We start from the raw sequence: 18,228 nt of genomic DNA on the forward strand, positions 1-18,228 counted from the left end.
TCAATTATAAATGAATCTGTTTAAGAAAAAGTCTTTATTAAGGTAAACAACAATATAATGCTTTAAAACTTAATATGAAAAACAGGTCAGAACATTTTTATGACGATGTTTACTGGATGATTTTAAATATAATCTGGTTTCCCAACTATGCGCATCACAACTGTTGTATCTGGAATTTGTGACCATCCATTCAGCAAGAGATGGTTTTACACATTGAATGATTTGCCAGCACATCACAGAGTAGTAGAGACACGTAGGACAAACAATAATGCATCTATATACTTATATCTGGTCAACTTAGAGAGACAGATTAGACTAATGTGCATGTTTTTGAACTGTAGGAGGAAGCTGGAGTACCTGAACAGAACCCTGTTCAGAATCCTCATATAAATGTGGAGAAAATGCAGAAAGACCCCAAGACAATTTTCTTTGAAAACAACAGTTCACAAAAAATGTCAATGCACATTAAATATGGGATATTGTGGCCAACACATGATTTTAACACACAACTTATTTATATAACATTTGGTAATATATTTTTTAGTATGGCTCTATTAGAACCTTTTGTTTAATAATGAAAAATATTTTCATGCTCTGGAAAATTTCAGAAAATCGAATACTTACGAAATGAAAACTGGTTCCTAAAAGTTGGGTGTAACCTTCTTGGACTAAACTTTCAACATCAAGGCAACATAAGTATAATTACTTCACAATCAAAGGTTTATTTTGGTAACCTATACAAACTAAACTTAATTCTGCACTTTAAAAATAACATTAGCAATAATCGTAAGGACCATTTTGACATGAGCTGCATTTAATCGTCATATAAATCAGTAGTGTTTGTTTTTACAAATGTCAATACAAAAGTATATAACACATCTTAATCTTAATTTATCTCATCTTCTATTTGTGTTTTTCTTTAATTTGTGTTTTTGTCTCACCCTTGTTTCATACTGGGAGTTTGAACTACAGTATATTTGTTTTATATGTAAACAACAAATACCTCCTTTTTAGTTTCTGAATCAGCAGATATGACAATCTCGAGAGAAGCTGTCCTGTCGGGCCTGAAGCTGTGTGCTTGTGGTCATTTCGCTGCTGCTATTAGATAAAATTGGCTTATGCTGACAGCCAGGGGACATGTTTAAGTGTGACAGCAGTCAATGCTGCCAATCCTCAACAAATATTTTTGTCTTTTGAGATTTGAATCTGCTATAAGGTCATCACTGTATTGATCAAAATTTCAGCAGGTTTTTTTTTTTGAGAATTTGTCTTATGTGCTGGAGAGCCAATGTCAGGTTCCCACTCTAGTGGGCAGTACAGATATATTCTATTCTATTCTATTCTATTATGTTCTGTTCTACAGATATTCCTTTGTACCTTCATTTTGCATCCAATTTATTGATACATGTTGTTGGAGGTAACTTTAGTTGTGTAAAAAAGTATTGATTCTTGATTTTCTACGGTAAAATACCTTGTAATGTTCTTCAAAAAGTGAGGTCTTGTATATATGCTCATATGTGGCTCATGTATGCCTTCATTTATGAGACACTTCATCGCATCTTAAAGTACAATTATGACCATGCATTACCTCAAAAAAATTGACCAGACGTTCATCTGCCATATACACAAATTGGGTTTTAGGTTGGGTAAAGGCCTTACAACTAGTTTTTTCTTTAAATACTTAGGCTTATGTCAGTTACAACTATCAGTTTTTCAAGGTTTTTTTATTTTGTTATGGGTGGATATTTCTTACACTGACTCATATCTGTCTGTGTACTAGTGCAGAGTGTCCTTATAGTGGTGCACTGCTGGACCTGGTTGTTACAGGGACTCCAAAATCAGGAAACAAACCCTTTCAAAATAAAACCAGGCTATCCAGATTTGCATGCAAAATTAATACTTATACACAGAATACAGTAGATAGGTCAGATTTTTTGGCAGACACACTAGTTCTATCTTTCAAACACAATGTAGCTGTTTCTCACTCAAATCCTGAGCCACATAAAAAAATCTCAAAGAGAAAACTGAGATTTAAGGGTTTCAAGCAGTGCCTCTGAGTTTTATAGAGATGTCTGAAAATGGCAGAAATTGAGACTTCCTGAGCTCTTTAAATGTCTTTACTTGTCAATCTAAACCAAGGTTCCTTGTATTTCCAAAACGTATTTTGTCACTTCCTAAATTGGAAGAAAACTAACCCATCAATTTTAAATCACTAAAATGTCATTGAATTATCTATATGAGAAAAAGGAATTGGGACCATTTTGTTGAATTTAGTTGGACAGTGGAGGCCCGTCAGAGCTGTTTCAATTAGCTCGTTTTCAATCATGAGAGATCAATTATGTTGTGAGTTTGGGTATATCCAATACATAAAAACCAAAATAAAGCATTTAGAGTAGGTGTGTGAAAAACCCACCTGAGCTGCACATCTGCCTTACAGTAACCTACTCAAGTGACAGTTTATGCTCTTTCAGATCCATATTTATTGCTCCGTGAAACACAATTTTCTCTTTCAGTCTGAGTTAAATGTGGGTAGCGATGGGTTCTGCATGTTGCACTTATCTTTGGATTGAGAATTGAGAACTGTAGCTAAGAAATTGACATGTTTTTCCTTCTGCCATTAAGTGTATTCAAAAGAGCTGGAAAAATCCCTTTCAGACTGAAAAGATGTGTATTAAAAGTAAATATTTGTGCATATATTCCTGAAATTGATGTATCAGGTATGCAAATGTTTGAAAATAACATTCTCATTTAAGGTGCATAACATCTAGTTCATGTAAAACGGTAGGTTTTGAATTCATACCATTGTCTTGAAGCCATGGGTGTGTGTCTGCACAGTTTGTCCTGTGTCGACCTGTCCAGGATGTAACCTTAAGCGTAATTTAACAAATGAACATTTAAAACTTTTTTTGTTTACCAGAACTTTCAATTAAAAAAATATGTGTGCTGTGGATTGTTTTGGAAATGATGGAAATAGTGTTCTGTTTTTTTTTTTTTACAAAAAAAGGAAGAGGAAAGGGGAGGAAGAGTGTAGGAAGAACACTGGAAAAGTGTTCCTACACTGGAAAATCAATATAGGAGGAATGTTAAATAGATTTTTTTTTTTTAAGTGATCCAAAGTTATTTAATGAAGGGTTTACTTTCAGGGATATCCATGACGATATTATAATGCACAACAAGCATAAACAGTCTGGTGAGAAACCTGTATACATCATAGTCGACAAATTCCCTCCATTAATAATTTAAACAGCTATTTAAGTATTTACATTTCTTTCAGAGCTGGGAATCTGTGGCTTTCTTTTTTTTCTCCCCTCCAGGGGGTCTTTGGGTGGGCTCCAGTGTCCCCTACATGAAAGTAGGCTGACAGGGAAGGGGGAAGGAGAGGGGAAAGACACGCGGCAAACGTTGCCGGGTCCGGGAATCGAACCCACGACGGCCGCGCCGAGGACTCAAGGCCTCCAAACGTGGGTCGTGCCACCCCCCACGCCACCTCAGCACGCCCATCTGTGGCTTTCTTAATGTAAATGCAGGCTTAGTGGTAGCATTATATGAAAAAAGATGAGCTTGGCAGCTGCCTTTTACTCTATTTTCTGAGAAGAAACCGTAAGAACAACCCTTACGTACTTTGCAGAAAATTACCATGACAAGTTATTGGAGTTTGTATAGACTCCAATAACTTGGAGTGGACAATTATAATAATTTACTTAAATAATCCTCACTTAGCAGCCTTACACGCAGATTTGGTGAGATGATGACCCGAGTCAAGTCTGGAGTCTTTCTTTTTGCAAAGTGCATCTCTGTTTCATACACTTTTCTTTTTAACTTTAGTTGGATTCAGTTGCTTCTGACACAACAGATACTATAGTAAGCCCTTCGGACTTGGACAGATTTATCATTGCTCCCTTCCCGTTATAGAGCAAAGCTATTCCTGTACTCATAGCAGCATTGTAACCCTTCTTCAGCATTCTGTCTAAGCAACGGAAAAAATATTGCTGATATGCAACTTTTTTGGGTTGTATTCTGTCTGTGAAAGAGGAGGGGCTGGCCTGGGGGTCCTGACTGAAAGAGCTGTGGGAATGCCAGTGGGAGCAGTAAGACAGCTTTATATCTGATGGTGGAATTTACATATCAGCCATTTCCTTTTCTGTGTGAAGCAGAAATTCATTGTTTGCCTCACATGCAGGAGTATCTGTATAAAAAAACTTGATTGATTGATATCTTTTCTAGACTTTGCGTGATGCAAATTGTAGTCCACACTAGTATCCTACAACAATCATTAATATGAAGTTGACCCAAACCTGCAGGTCTATCAAATTAAGGCAGCCTTAACACAAGTTATCACACTCTCTATTCTAATCTCAGCAATATTGCATGCAGGCCATGATTGCAACTCTAACACTCCCCTCATTGATTTGGCTATTTTTCTAAGTCCAACCCTCACAGTGGGAGGTGTCCTCTTACTGTCTTTGTGGACATCTTCCTACTAAACAAAATAAGCAAATGAGTGTTTCAAAGGAAAAAAAAATCTGGAAGAAATCTTTCATTGTGGAGTATTTTATATTTTTAATCTTTAATATCTCAGTCAGTAAGAGTTTCAGAACAAGCTTTTCTATGGAGTCCAGTGGTGTACAGCTCTGAGAACCACATTTATTTTTGGATGTACTCTGAAGAGACCTGTTGTGAAAGTCATTCATGTAATTGATGTTTGAATAAGGCTTGCAATAGAATGTCTTTATTTTGTTTATTTGAAGAGCTGTTCTGTATTCGCCGAACAGTACATGGTGTGACTGAGAATAGGCACTACACTCAAAGAATATTCTATGTATCAGTTTCCCCTCCGTTCCGTAGTGTTGCAAATGACAGATAATTTACTCTGCCACAGGCACAAAAGCATGGCAAGGCCATTTCAAAGTGCTTCATGTAAAATAAAGAAACCGAAGTCAGAAAAATTGTCTTATTACTTGAGATATGTTCAAAGAATCACTATAATAATGTTAAAGCATCACTTTAGAAAAAAGATGTTAAAGCAAAATTTAAAACAAACAACCAAGATGTAATTTGCTACATGATTCTACAAAAACATGAATCTGATATTTTTAGTGAATATTTTGATGGTAATGATTGCAATTACTGCCATTTCCCTTCTCGTTCTTTTGCAGGATTTAACTGAGGTTTAACTTCTCTGGCTTGATCAAATGTAGGCAAAAAAGACAGGGAAGGTCCATCCAACAGTTAAAATATTATACAAGCAAGCAGAGTTCAAATTTATGGCTTCAGAAAGTCAGCTTACCAACTACTGCAACCAAGCAGTCCTTTGCCATTACAATATTGCACACATTGAAATTGCAATTACATGAATTTAACATGTTAAGCAACTCTTACAGCCAAAGTTATCTGATTTAGACCAACAAACATTCCTCATCCTATAAGGCAACAGGATTTTAACATTTGTATTGGTGTGATATGATTAATTGGAATAATGTCAATCTACACTCAGGCTGCATCTGTATGTTTTTTTTACACCATTAAAGACACTGACAAAAATCTAACCTAGTGAAGATAAAATAATTCCTCAGTTTTTTGTATGTTTTTATGGAAAATATTTTGTTCTACTAATGTAGTGAGGGGTAGTAAGGTGATCTGCCAATAGACTTCTCTTGCCTCATTGTGTTGAGTTTTGTGCATCTCATATCATTAGTATGAAATGCGATGAATTAGTACTCCATAATCTTAGCTAGCAGGAGCAAATATGTGGCCTTAGAATGGAGCCTTGAGGAACCTCACATGTGATTTGCATTGACTCTGGATTTGCTGAATTACAGAAAAGCATTTGCCAAGTAAGATCAGAACCACTGTACCATTATACCAGTCAATCCAGCAGATCATGTAATATCTAGAAGAAAACATTTTAGATGCATCACTGTTAACCGATACTTTTTTGGATCTGTTGTACATTGAAAAACCAGATAGGAAGACAGTGATTTAAAAAAAAAAAATCAGTATGTAATGTACTGAAGCAGTTGAATTTCGTCTCTTGAATATTTTGCTAAAAGGAGTACTTGGAAAACTTTTTTTTAACAACGCCTTCAGTCTTATACAGTTATTTCAAGTTCAGAACAGATTTAACTTAGCCGATATTGTGATTTGTAATCCAGTGCCAGAAGAAATTTCAAAGAGCACATATTGTTGGAAGATTTTTAGAACCAAGTAGTTTATTTCAATAAATGTACCCCTCTTTGTTGTCTCCGTCCCCTTTCAGTCTCTAGCTCTAGGCAAAGTCTCCATCCTGAGCCTTGTTTGCGTCTTTCTGTCAGAAATATAATTCACCTTTTGATGGTCTACTCATGACAGGGAAGCAGAAAATGCATCTGTGCACAGATTTTTTTAATAATCAGTTAAAGGTTTTGGTTGAGAAAGGAAGAAAGAGAGAGGATACCACAGACAGATAAAAGAGAACCTGACAAAAGAGGCTAATCAGGCTGAGGAAAAATGTCATCACTTTACCACCATCTTATTCGTCATTACTTTTCCCCTTTTCCACCGTATAAATTTTATTTTTCATCTTATCAGAAAGCTGCTGAGCATTGAGCTATGGACAAGAGATAAACACTTGATGTCTGACCTGCTGTCAGAATAAGCCTGAATACCATCAGATCTTTCTGCAGAAGGGGTGGAGGGGGCTCTTGCTTCTTTTATTGAGCTGGCTTGCATCCAGAGGTTTCAATCAATCCATTCACACCAGGAGCTCAAAAAGAAATTGAATTATGTCCGGGGCATTCAACCACAGTTTCTTAATTGGTACGGGATTAGTCCACATTGATTTGGTCTGATTAGAGGCCCCAGTTTGTGTTTCCACTTAATCACTGAGCACACCCTTCTCTTCCACTGCTATTTGCATGCTCCCCTTTCCAACGGCTTATGCCAATCATTTACAGCCTAGGGCAACTTTTAAAATTTGCATGAAATCACTAGTGCTGACTATTGCTTGATCTGCTGCAGCAAGGCACACACTTTTCTACTCGTGGGGGTGTGTGTGTGTGTGGGTAGGCGTGGGTGTGCGGGCATGTGCGTATGTTTGTGTGTGTTGTATTATAGTAACACTACTGCCCAACAGGTTCTGAAAAGTTGGCTTGTGGTTACACCAACCCTTTCGGGGCAGTTGAGGGCAATAAAGTAAGAAAGAAAAGATCAAACGAGTTCTTCTCTAGAGGCAAGAAAGTAAAAATGGGAAGAAAGTCCAGCTATGCATGAGAAAGAATTTTAAATGCTGGGTACGTGTGGAGATGAGAGGCAAATGCGCCATTTGTTTTTGCCCTTCAGAAATTAAGCTCAGGATGGATAACTGAAAGTTTAAATCATTATTCCTTCTGTTAAGATTTTCTGTGCATTTGCCATGTCACAAAGTGGAATTTTGTTGCCCTTGGTGTTCAAGTTGAGGGCACACAGTCTTTCCCTTCTAACCTCTGATTAGCTCCATTTTTATTGGACTTTATCTTTTTGTTTCATTGTCTTATGCACACGTGTATCTTTTTTTTTTCAATTTAATTTTGATTGTGCCTTGGTGAACCAGTGAGTCAGAACAAAACAATTGCTGGTTACATAGTCATTTTTTCAATAATTCACAACATACAGTGGGACTGTCTTGAAACGTGACTTGATGATAAGGAATTATGCAGAGTATGCACATTAAATCTGTTGTTGTAGACATTGAACAATTGAAAGAGGGTAAGAAACCATGTCAACAATACTCAGTGATTCTTTACATCCCTTCTGACCAATATCTATTCCATTTGCAATACCTTACAATGTAAAAGTTGTTTCTGCTTCAGGAGTTATATTAGCCTTACTATGTTTTTAGCTGCATTAACGATGTCAACCCGCTGGTCTGTCTTAGGTGGGTCAGCAATAACTATTTGGAGGTTATAGATTTTTTTTTCTACTGTTAATCTTTAAAATTCCAGGAAGATCTCCCAGACATTCGAGTACTCAAGCTGCGGATCCCAGCCAGTTGTGCGTTTTGCTCATGTTCAAGCTGTGCTGTTCTTGGCAGTTTATTGTTATTTTTGTGACATTTTTAATAAGTCAGTGATTAACTTATTTTTCCTAAACCATTGGGATTTAATGGTTCATTTCTCACTCCAAAATGCCTGATATAAAACAAGTAACAAAATTACTTGGTTATGGGTAGAAAAACAATCTATTTTTTTTCAGCATTGTGATTTGTGAAATAATGTAAAAATAGCAGTTGGCAAATTTCCTGATATATAGTTTCTTTGGTTGCAATACCTTGGATTGAAAATTAGATTTTCTTTCTTATAAGCTACCTAATGTTACAATAACAATGATAATGAGAACACATCTACATAGATCCACTCAGAAGCTACAATGGGAGTATACTCTCAGCCATCAGCATCCACTGAGTCAGTCTGGAGAAAGCAGAACAATGTAGAATGTTTCTTGTATTGCCTTTTATGATTTCATAAATATCACATTGGTATTCATTTCATTCCCAGGCTCAGTAACAGTCACACAGTCAGACATAATGCGCCATATGTTTCTATTTTCTCATTTCACAGCATTGGCACTACAGGCTTTCACTCTCCATTCCAAGATTTTAGTTGACTGACTGCTGTCCTTAGGTAAAAAAAATAATGTAACTCTTAATCTGATCTAACATAAACTGACAGTGGTGTCAAAAATTTAAATTTGTTGCAGGAACAATGAAGAACTGTTTTAGTAGCTCATCATAAAGAAGAATATCATGTTTAGAGGAATAGCCTTTTCTATCTTTCCAAAAGAATAGTACTTCACAAAATCACTGGTGTGATCCAGTTATGAAGCTGGGGTCAATTTATATCAACAAACATTTATACATATAAATAAACTGCATGGTTTCTTGTTTTACCTTGTTTCCTTTCAGTTATCAGACAATAACAGGGGTCAAAACGTTTCTCTCAAATGCTTATCTGAGTATTTTAAGACTAGCCATGAGTCAATATGGAGTCCTAATCAGTTCAAGCCAGTTCAAGGGCTGTATTGGTATTATGATCTAGCTCACTCCAACAGTGGCATTCTGGATGCTGCAGTATCTACTTTTCTTGATAGTAAAATTTTGCCCCAAGGGGGGATGTCTATAGGAAACTTTTTATCGTGGGATTTTTCTAAAATGACACATATAGGCTCCTAATGATGCTGTATTAATGCTACAAAGTGTTTGGCTCTTTTCTCTGTTGTGACGCTGTGATAGTTTTCCTATTGTAAACTGGACACACGAAAGCAGCCCATTACCACCTGCATAATCTGAAGCAGGGTTGCTCACTGAAGATTAGTTGGCAAATAGTATCTGGAGTTTTGTCCTAATCTTATACATTTCTTCCAGGATGTCTTTTCCGTGACATCCTGGAAGAGATGTTAGCATACTGGTTCACAGTCGTCTTGTTGAAATTGAATTGTAGATTAGGCCAAATGTCTGTAAATTGTAGTCATGAGCAAATCCTTTTTCTGAGTTTGCTTAAAATGTACAAGAAAATGATTTTTTATTTCTACTTTCTGCTTACAGTTATTTGTTTGGAGCATAAGATCAAGTAAAGATCTTTAGATATTAACCTAAAATTACTAATGTGTTCAAACTAACCAACTCATGCTTAGAAAACTGTTCCGTGATGTGAAAGTTGTGATGTGTAGTTTTTTTTAGGACTCATGGTATGTTGCTCTCCGATCACATCTCTGTCACTCAGGTGTGTGTCTGCGGAGATCTAAGCTTCATCTCAACAGGCCATATTACACGGACAGGCTGGCATAGAGCAGAAAAAGAAACAGACTCTTTGTTACTGCTCTCTTTCCCCATGAGCATCAGTTTAAATGGTACTTTTATTTGACTAGATTTGTTGCATGAAATGCACAGATTAAATCCAGACTTTGAGAAAAGCGGGGTTAGTTGGACAGATGTAATCTTTGATCACAATCAAACCAATGAAAGACTTGTATAATGTGTTAGAATCAAGCTATTTTACTCCAGAAAACAATTGTGTGTAGTGTCTTTCACCAGAGGATTCCTTGTTTGTCAGTCATATCATTGTAGCTGCACCACAAAACACTTGTCTAAAACCCCTGTTTCCAAAGACAACAGACACAATACCCTCAAAATAACTTTGAGAGTAACAAAAACATTGAGGATGAAGAATTATTTTTATCCAATCCTGAAAATACTCAGACCTGAATTCACTTCACCAATATCTGAATAAGCATTATATAAATGTACATATAAATACACTGGAGAGCCAAACACCTGCTTTTTAATAAATTAGTGCCTGTCACCAGTGTTGGGGTTTTCACATTGCACCACTGTGAATTCATTAAAAGTGCCCTTTGGAAGTCTAAAAAACCAGGTGGGGTGCCATCAACCCCCATCTGCCCTCCAAATCATTCCCTGCATTTCAATTGCAAATACTGTAGTCTTGTTATTGTCCTTGGACAAACACTACAGATTAAACAGTCAAACACTCATCCTTACATAATCTTGACTGACCAGGCAGGTATGTGTTTAAGTTTCATTATAACCCAGGGGCCTAGCGGTGCATTTAAGCAGCTCAGAGCTTCCTCAAGAGTAAAGGGAAAAAACCCCAAAAAACTTGAGACTGTGGCATCAGATGAGTCTGTTAGTTTAATCACCTACTGTTTTATTACTCCAAATCTGGAACTACTTTAATCACATAGAGATTTGGTTCTATACTAAATCGGATTGTTTTTTTTTTCTTTTTTTTTTCTGTTGCAAGATGAGATTTTAAAAGCTCACAATCATTGCTATTTCCATGCTTTCTGCTTGTCCATACATTTGCCTTTCAGGGTTTAGAGAGATGTTCTATAGTTGATTTTTACTTGATCTATACTGATGGTGCAAATAGTAAACATTGCATATGAATAGACTAAGTAAGTGACTTGGCTTGAAATTATATTTTATGAGGTGATAAAACCAAATGTTAAACATTATTTTTACATCTGGAAATATCATGAATTTAGCTGTGAATACATGATCCCCACTTTTGTAAAGGTCTGATCTGCTAATTCAAATTTAAGTTGATTCCAGTTTTCCCTTAGGAAACAAAAAATGACAACAAAACACTGGGTCAATCCTTCTTTATTTTCCAGTTACCGTACCAGGGTGGCTGTGATTCCATATGGTCATAACTATTTTAGGACCAAAGGCAATGTAAGACGGCATGTAAAAGGGATATAGTGATGTTGACATGTAAACCATGTTCGGAATTTCATGTTAGAAATAAGTGTTGCTAGCGTTACTATTGTGGTGTTTGTGTGTATCCACTTGGGGGGCGGACATTTTTAAAAGATTGATCCATGCTCTTGTATGGCAAACAGAATTGGACTCTTCAAAAGCAACAGAGCAATTTTGCTGTAATGTGTTTATAATGTTATGTGTTGACATCTAGTTTGTAATAGGCAAAGTAAACAGACTGTAGAAAATATTATTCCTTTGTAGAAGCTTCTTCAGCCTGTTACATTTACATTTGACCTTATTTTTAAATGCCTCCATGACACTGAAAACATCCGACTCAGTCATCACTTCCACACTGATGACTGTTGATAGTTTAGCCTCTGAACGTATAGGTCTTTGGGCTGTTTGTACACAATTTACTTATCAGTGTCATCCTCCTTTAATCAATCAGGCATAATTTCAGTGTGTTTTTGTATCTTTCTGTCAGTGTGTTTATCGATCTTCACTGATCTTGATTTTGTTTTGTCACTTTGGTGTTCCTGCTTACTGATAAGGAATCAAAATAACATCTGAGTGTCACAAGCTCTTGCTCCACAAATTTAATCTGCGTCCAGAAATGAGCAGCAGCAGGAGGCCTGCTGCTGTCAGGTGTGAAATTATACTGCTGTGAAAATATTACAAAGCACAGTGATGATTGCTGCTGAAGTTTGAATCTTGGTTTTGTATAATGGACTTGTGCTACACAGAAGTGGAGATTATGCCTCACGCTGGGCTGGCTGGCAGCCAGCTGGTGCTGCTGCTGACGTCGTGCGAGCATAGCTGAAGCTTGGAGGGGGTTAATGCAGCGGGGCAAACGGGCTGATCCACACCCCGTCCTCAGCTGCCAAAACTTCAAAGGATCCCCTGATAGAGTCTAAATCGCCATCTCCTTCAGTCCAGGCTCAGCAGTTCACTTCCCCTCCCTTCACCTCCATGGTCAGGTCAAACACAGCCTCATCTTTTATGTATCGCTTAGTTCATTGATTGAGCTCAGAGATTCACGACTACTGGAAAAGCTATTTCTGTATTCCTCTGAAGCAGGAGAATGGATTTTTTTTCGTGTGGAGAGAATTTATTCATTTCCTCTCAGTTTTTCTGTTTCCACTTCCTTTCTACAAGTTGTTCTTTTTTTGGATAGGTCAATCATTTTCTTTTTTTAAATAATTTAACACAGATAAATTATTTAGACTTCAGGTATGATCTACTGGGAAGTTGCCGCTGCAGTTCCACTGCTGAATTTCAATATTAATTAAAAATATATATAATGACTGTAATATAATTCATGTTTCTGTGCATGTAATTATGGGAATAATGGAGTTTCTGTTTCTTTCGCAGCACAGTTTAAGATAGAAATTTAAAACTGTTGTTCAAAGTATATAGTGTGCCAACAATGGTTCTTATGTAATTGTTTAAGCTTTTCTCTTGGTTATTTATTCATTAATTTTACTGTAAGTTGATATATTGTTTTCTAGATTGCTGCTCCTCCCTTTTTCCTGTTTCTGTGCTTTTGTTTAGGTGATGTGTTAAATGTATGCTGGCACAAAGTGTGTTAAATGGACATTTTCCCTGGAAGAGTTGGTGAAAATAATTCAAGGGAGAGAAAGTGACAATAAATATATTACGATACATGTTTTTACACCCCAAGCAGTTTTTAAGATTTCAATTTTAGATGCAGTGGTTTTCCTGTCTTGGCTGAATTAACTACTTGCTGATATGTGGCATATTACATTTTAATGAAAGTATAATATGGCAAAAAGAGAGGAGACACTAATTTTCAATGTTTAACTTAGGGGATATATTTAGTTATTCTAATGTTTTTAGATTTTTAGATTAGGAAATATTTTCCCAAGCTAAAAACCTCGGTCTTGGTGAAATGCATATGTAAAGGCAAGCAGACCAGAGACCGTGCACCGTACTATAGCGAACTATAGTACAGTGCACTCTGAGTCAATGCAACCAAAACAAACATGCAAGTCTAACGCTATAAGAAGAAAATACAAGATCGAAGACAAAATAGAAATCACACAACTGCTAAAATCTGACGCTAATCCATTTTTGTTTGCATTTTGTGAGGAAGGAAGTTGCACTCTTGTCATCTTTGAATGTTTTCGTATTGTTTCCTTCAGTGGCTCATGGTGGAGTACCACTACAGGTGAGAGTATGAGCAGGTTTTTCAAATAGTTTGGATTGTTTGACACAGTGCAGTGTGAAAGCGAATCGGACCAGCTGAAAATGTAACAAATGTTGCAATTTTGGTCCCCAATTGAACCGAGTCTACTAGACTATCAGGTGTAAAAATACCCTAACAGCTAATTGTACATGGATGACTTTTTCTGACTCCACCCAATATATGCATGCATAGTCATACAACAGATTAAAGTGATTGGATAGGATGACATGCCATGTGGTTTGCATGTCTTTGAACAGAAAATTCCCTCACTTGAATCCTTTCAGGGCATAGAGAAGCTGTAAAACATCTGATTTCAAACTGCTTAAAATTACGGCTAAAATTGGTGGTGTAGGGGAAGCATTGTAGTGAAAGTGTGATACCCTTCTTTCTTAACATTAAAATTTGGTTTTCCAAACTTTTCGAGATCCAGCAGCTGTCAGACAATAACAGAAAATGTGACGTTTCACCTTCTTTGGGAACCAGTGAGGTGAAAATAAACTGGTGAGAAGAGTTTCTGCATCATAAGGCCAATCTGTTGACCTCTACTTTTTGTAATCTCTTTGACATTGGGAATACATTTAAAAGCTAGTGAAAAATCAGGGAGTCGCATATTCTCTTATGGTGTGAAGTAAAGGGAAAAGCTGAAAATGATTTCTACTGTGTATTTTTAGCACTAAGCCCTGCCCCCTTGGTGCTTTAAACAGATGCTACTCCCAGTGGAGAGCATCTCCAGCAGAAACTCTCCCACTGTTCAGTTCATGTGTGAACATCAACTATGGAAAGGGCCTGGATTTTTTCATAATCTCCCATGTTGGACCAAAGGAAAAAGTAAAGCTGAAGATTCAACCAAACCCTCTCTTTGTTTTATTATGTTTCAATGATAGATGGGTTCATTGGACAGGTAAATCTTTTTTTTTCTCAGAAACCTCTCCAAAAACATCTTAATATTAAGTATTAGCACTTAGAAAAATGAGCGTCTCAAAGTGTTAAGCTGTTCCACTCAACTTCATTTAAACCAGATGTCAGGTGTAATGCTAAGTGGTAATAATCCTCTTTACAGATAAAAACAAGATAAACCCAGTTAATCTTAATTTAAGAGGTGTTTGGAGCTCTACTTTCAAAAGTTCTGCTTTTGCATCATCACATCTGCTGTGAGCGAAGACATGCAGCGATACCTGATCAGGCTTAATGTGACACAAATTTCATGAGTAGATGACATCAATCCAAGTAACCAATGTTAGAGGACTTGCCTGTTAAGTTACTCTGGATGCATGGATGAATAAGATTCTTTTTATCTACATGACATAAAGTTTATGTTCTTTGTTTTGTTTTTTAGGGATTTCACACTATCTTTGCTTGACCTACACTTTCATCTTCTCCTTATAAAAAAACTCTGGTGCTCACTGGAGTATTAGTAACCTTCCTCTGACCTGTGAGATAGTATGTGTGTATATGTGTGTGCAACCTGTTCTATCCCAGTTCCACCTGGCGTGAGTTATACAGACCACCATCTGTTCGGTGCCCCCACGCTGAACTAAATGCCACTTTCATAGAGTATCAGGAAATTGTTGTTTTTGCTCAACCTAATTTACTAACAGCATCAATTTTGTGTTTTTTTTTATAATTGCTTTTTTCTTTTGTTTGGTTCTGTTTCCTCCAAAGACAAAATCAGTTTGTGTTACCTTTGTGCGGGGGGAAATCAAGAGGCTAGGCCATTGATAAAAGCTATAGGAAGTGGAAGGTAAACGCAATCTGCTCGCTCTACTTTTCAGCAGTGAGGAGCCACTTCTCTGAGACAAAGGCTGGCTTTCACTCTCTTTCAGAATACCTCAAGGACTTGACATGCTAGATTTAAACAAGTGCAAATAGGCTTAAAATGAATTCTGCACATCCCCTCCCTCCTTCCGTTTCTGTTTGCAGCTTTCCAAGCAGGCGGGGTTTTAGGATCAAAACCAACATGTTGGCGCAGATTTTTTTTTTCCACTAAAACTAAATGGGACTTAGTTAGGTATGCACATATTTTAATGTCATTAATCCAGACCATTTTATGTTTGGTTTTTTTTCTAGTTTTTGATTTCAAGGTCATCTTAAAAGCAGGCATAGATTCTTAAAAATGCCTTTTGAAGAGTTACACCATGCTTTGTCACCAAGCATTTCACCAGTAATGAAACACATGCGGTGCACTCTGAAGTGAGTGCAGGAAAGAGAGCAGAGAGCAACAGCACAGCATGAGCACATGGCACATGGACCAACACATTACCCACAAAGGGGGTGGGGGATGGGGGGCTGTACGAGTGTTTTGATGTGTTGTGATGAATTCTTAAACCCTAACTGTGTGTGTTTTCTTTTTTTATTATTCTATTCAAGGTGCAGAAATGTGGAAATGCAGACGGCAAGGAGTGTGGAATTGAGAAACTGGAAAAAAAGATGCCAAAGATGAAACAATAAAGCAGGTGAGTTACTTACGACTGTGGATGAATGCTTTTCATGTGACTGTTACAACTCCTACAGTGCATTGCAAAAGTATTTATACCTTAAATTTTTCACATATTTTGATGAAGGTGTTTTTGGTGCAAAAGTGTTTGTGCCTTTTAACTGTGAATTTGAAGTCTGAGAGAAAAATCCTATAGGTGTTTTGTAATTGTAGTTTTTTTTTCAATCTTTCACAAAGACAAAACAGCAGTTAAACCTCTTCAAATTCTTAAGTACAAGTACACACATTGTATTCTTTGAGTCACATTCTGAAGATTTACTTGAAATGGAGCAAAACAAATCCACACTCCTATGTCGGGAAAAAAAAATTACTTGTAACATCCACTTGTGTTTTGTGGCTCTGAAAGAGACCATTTCCCCCTAAGACATGCTTTCAAGGTCCTTGTATAAATTAACCGAGAGCCGTGTCTGCATTCTTAACATAAAGTCAAGCTTGTTGTTAGTGCATGTTGGACTGCCTCTTGCCCCCGAGGTTTCTGTTGTTCATGGACAGGATCTCAAGGTGTCATTGTGGAAAGGAAGGGGTTTGGTTTGAGAGCCTCTGGGACACAGCTTTCCTTTTTTGCAGATGAGATTATGTTGGCATTCTCAGGCTGTGATCTTCATTGTTCCCTGGAGTGGTCCGCAGCTGAGTGTGAAGCATCTGCTGTTTCACACTTGAGTCAACGAGAGTCAACTCGTTTTTCTCATTGCTAGAAAAACGTGGATTGGTTCCTCTGGGTTGGGGGTCAGTCTCCCCTTCATTGGGAGAAGTTCGGGAACCTTAGTGTCTTCTTCAGGAGAGATGGCAGGATGACCAGGAGATGAATAGACAGACTCGAGTCACATGTTAATTTTCTTTGAGCAGAGAAAATTAACATCATCCACCATCAGCTATAGTCATTGGATATGAACCACGACCGAAAAACCAAGATGCCTGAAACAAATTGCTAAAGTTGGTTTATTCCAAGTTTACTCAGTTAGGGTGAAGAACCTCATCATTCAGGGGGAACTCTTGAAGTACTTGAATAGCAAAAGCTTCCAAAGTGGATGGATTTTATTTAGGGTTTTCAGATTAAAATAAAAAAATTCACAACACACTTTTTATATCTTTATTATTAGAGTAAAACAAAAAATCACATAAAATTGACTCTTCATTTCACATTATAAACTAGCTTGTGCAGGACTCTCATACAGAAGTCCAATAAAATGCACCGAAGTTTATGTTTGTAACATGACAAAATGAGAAAAACATTACAGAGCATAAATACTTTTACCAGGCACTGCACAGCAGTCTTCAAGATGTATAGCTTTGGCCACAGTGTCGCACATGAACAATCCAATACCGCAGTGTGAATAAACCATTTGAAATGTACAATATCAAATTTAAGTCAGCACATTCATAACTCACCTCTGACCTTTTGAGAGCCATCTTCTGTGGTGCAGCTATGGTGCATCTTCAGTAGAAACGCATCTGTCAAGGTTGACAGGTTACAATCAGCAGCAGAAATGAGAGAGAGACACAAAGATATCTCTGAGACTGATGGTCTGGGGAAAAAAAAATGTCAGGAAGATAAAGATCGTGGGACAATTCTGGAATGAGAGGGACTGCAAATTACAGACAAAATAAAAGGTTTTCTGAGGCTGCTTGAGTAAAATAATGTTTCCTGTTTGTGTGCAATGATAACTGGTGACAGAGCAGATGGCAGTGGTGGGATTTACAAGTGGACAAAGTGTTCAAAAATGCCTAATAGCAAGTAAAAGTGCTGAACATGTTTTCTCTGCCAGGCATAAGCTTTAGCACTCTTGCAGTGTTGTGCAGAAAGCAAAACAGAAGGCAGAGCCAAGGATTTAGGGACACATTTATAAAAACATTAATACTTTCATAATCTGACACTAGGATAGTAGCTTTTGCTGTATCGACTTGTTGATGGATGCTATAGAGCTGTGCACTTTATCGTCATTTTTGCCTAAAAGCACCAAATTACAGCTATACAAAAGGGCAAAAGCAATGGCCCAAATGATGGTAACAACTAGATACATATAAACTGTACATATGCCCGGGGTTTTGACTTTCTAAAGTAAATTATGTCTAATACCTGCTTAAGACTTATTTTGAAAAGGTGGTTTTTATTTGACAAAGAAAACGTATTGAAATAAACATTTTAATTGTTTATATATGTGACTGTATACAGTTAAGGCGGACATTTTTCAATTAAAATGCAAAAAGTCAGTCAGCAGTTTAAATGGTATATAAAATTCTCTAGAATTTTTCAACATGAAGGCAGTCAAACTTTTTACTTAAATAAAAAATAAT

The 18,228-nt window shown here is 36.9% G+C and overlaps 1 protein-coding gene across 4 annotated transcripts in view; it reads left to right on the plus strand.

The window, feature by feature from the left end:
* Nucleotides 1–18,228, plus strand: part of dlgap1 (DLG associated protein 1) — a 102,673-nt gene that overhangs the window by 23,541 nt on the left and 60,904 nt on the right. For 3 of the 4 annotated variants that reach the window (XM_005798586.2, XM_023326600.1, XM_023326601.1), the window contains exon 2: nucleotides 15,807–15,892. The gene's annotated coding sequence lies outside the window, so the exon portion shown is untranslated. The remainder of the gene's footprint in view (nucleotides 1–15,806; nucleotides 15,893–18,228) is intronic. The other variant, XM_023326599.1, reaches the window with a different exon arrangement.

Source organism: Xiphophorus maculatus, chromosome 21 (genome assembly GCF_002775205.1).
Source record: "Xiphophorus maculatus strain JP 163 A chromosome 21, X_maculatus-5.0-male, whole genome shotgun sequence".
NCBI classification, from domain to species: domain Eukaryota; kingdom Metazoa; phylum Chordata; class Actinopteri; order Cyprinodontiformes; family Poeciliidae; genus Xiphophorus; species Xiphophorus maculatus.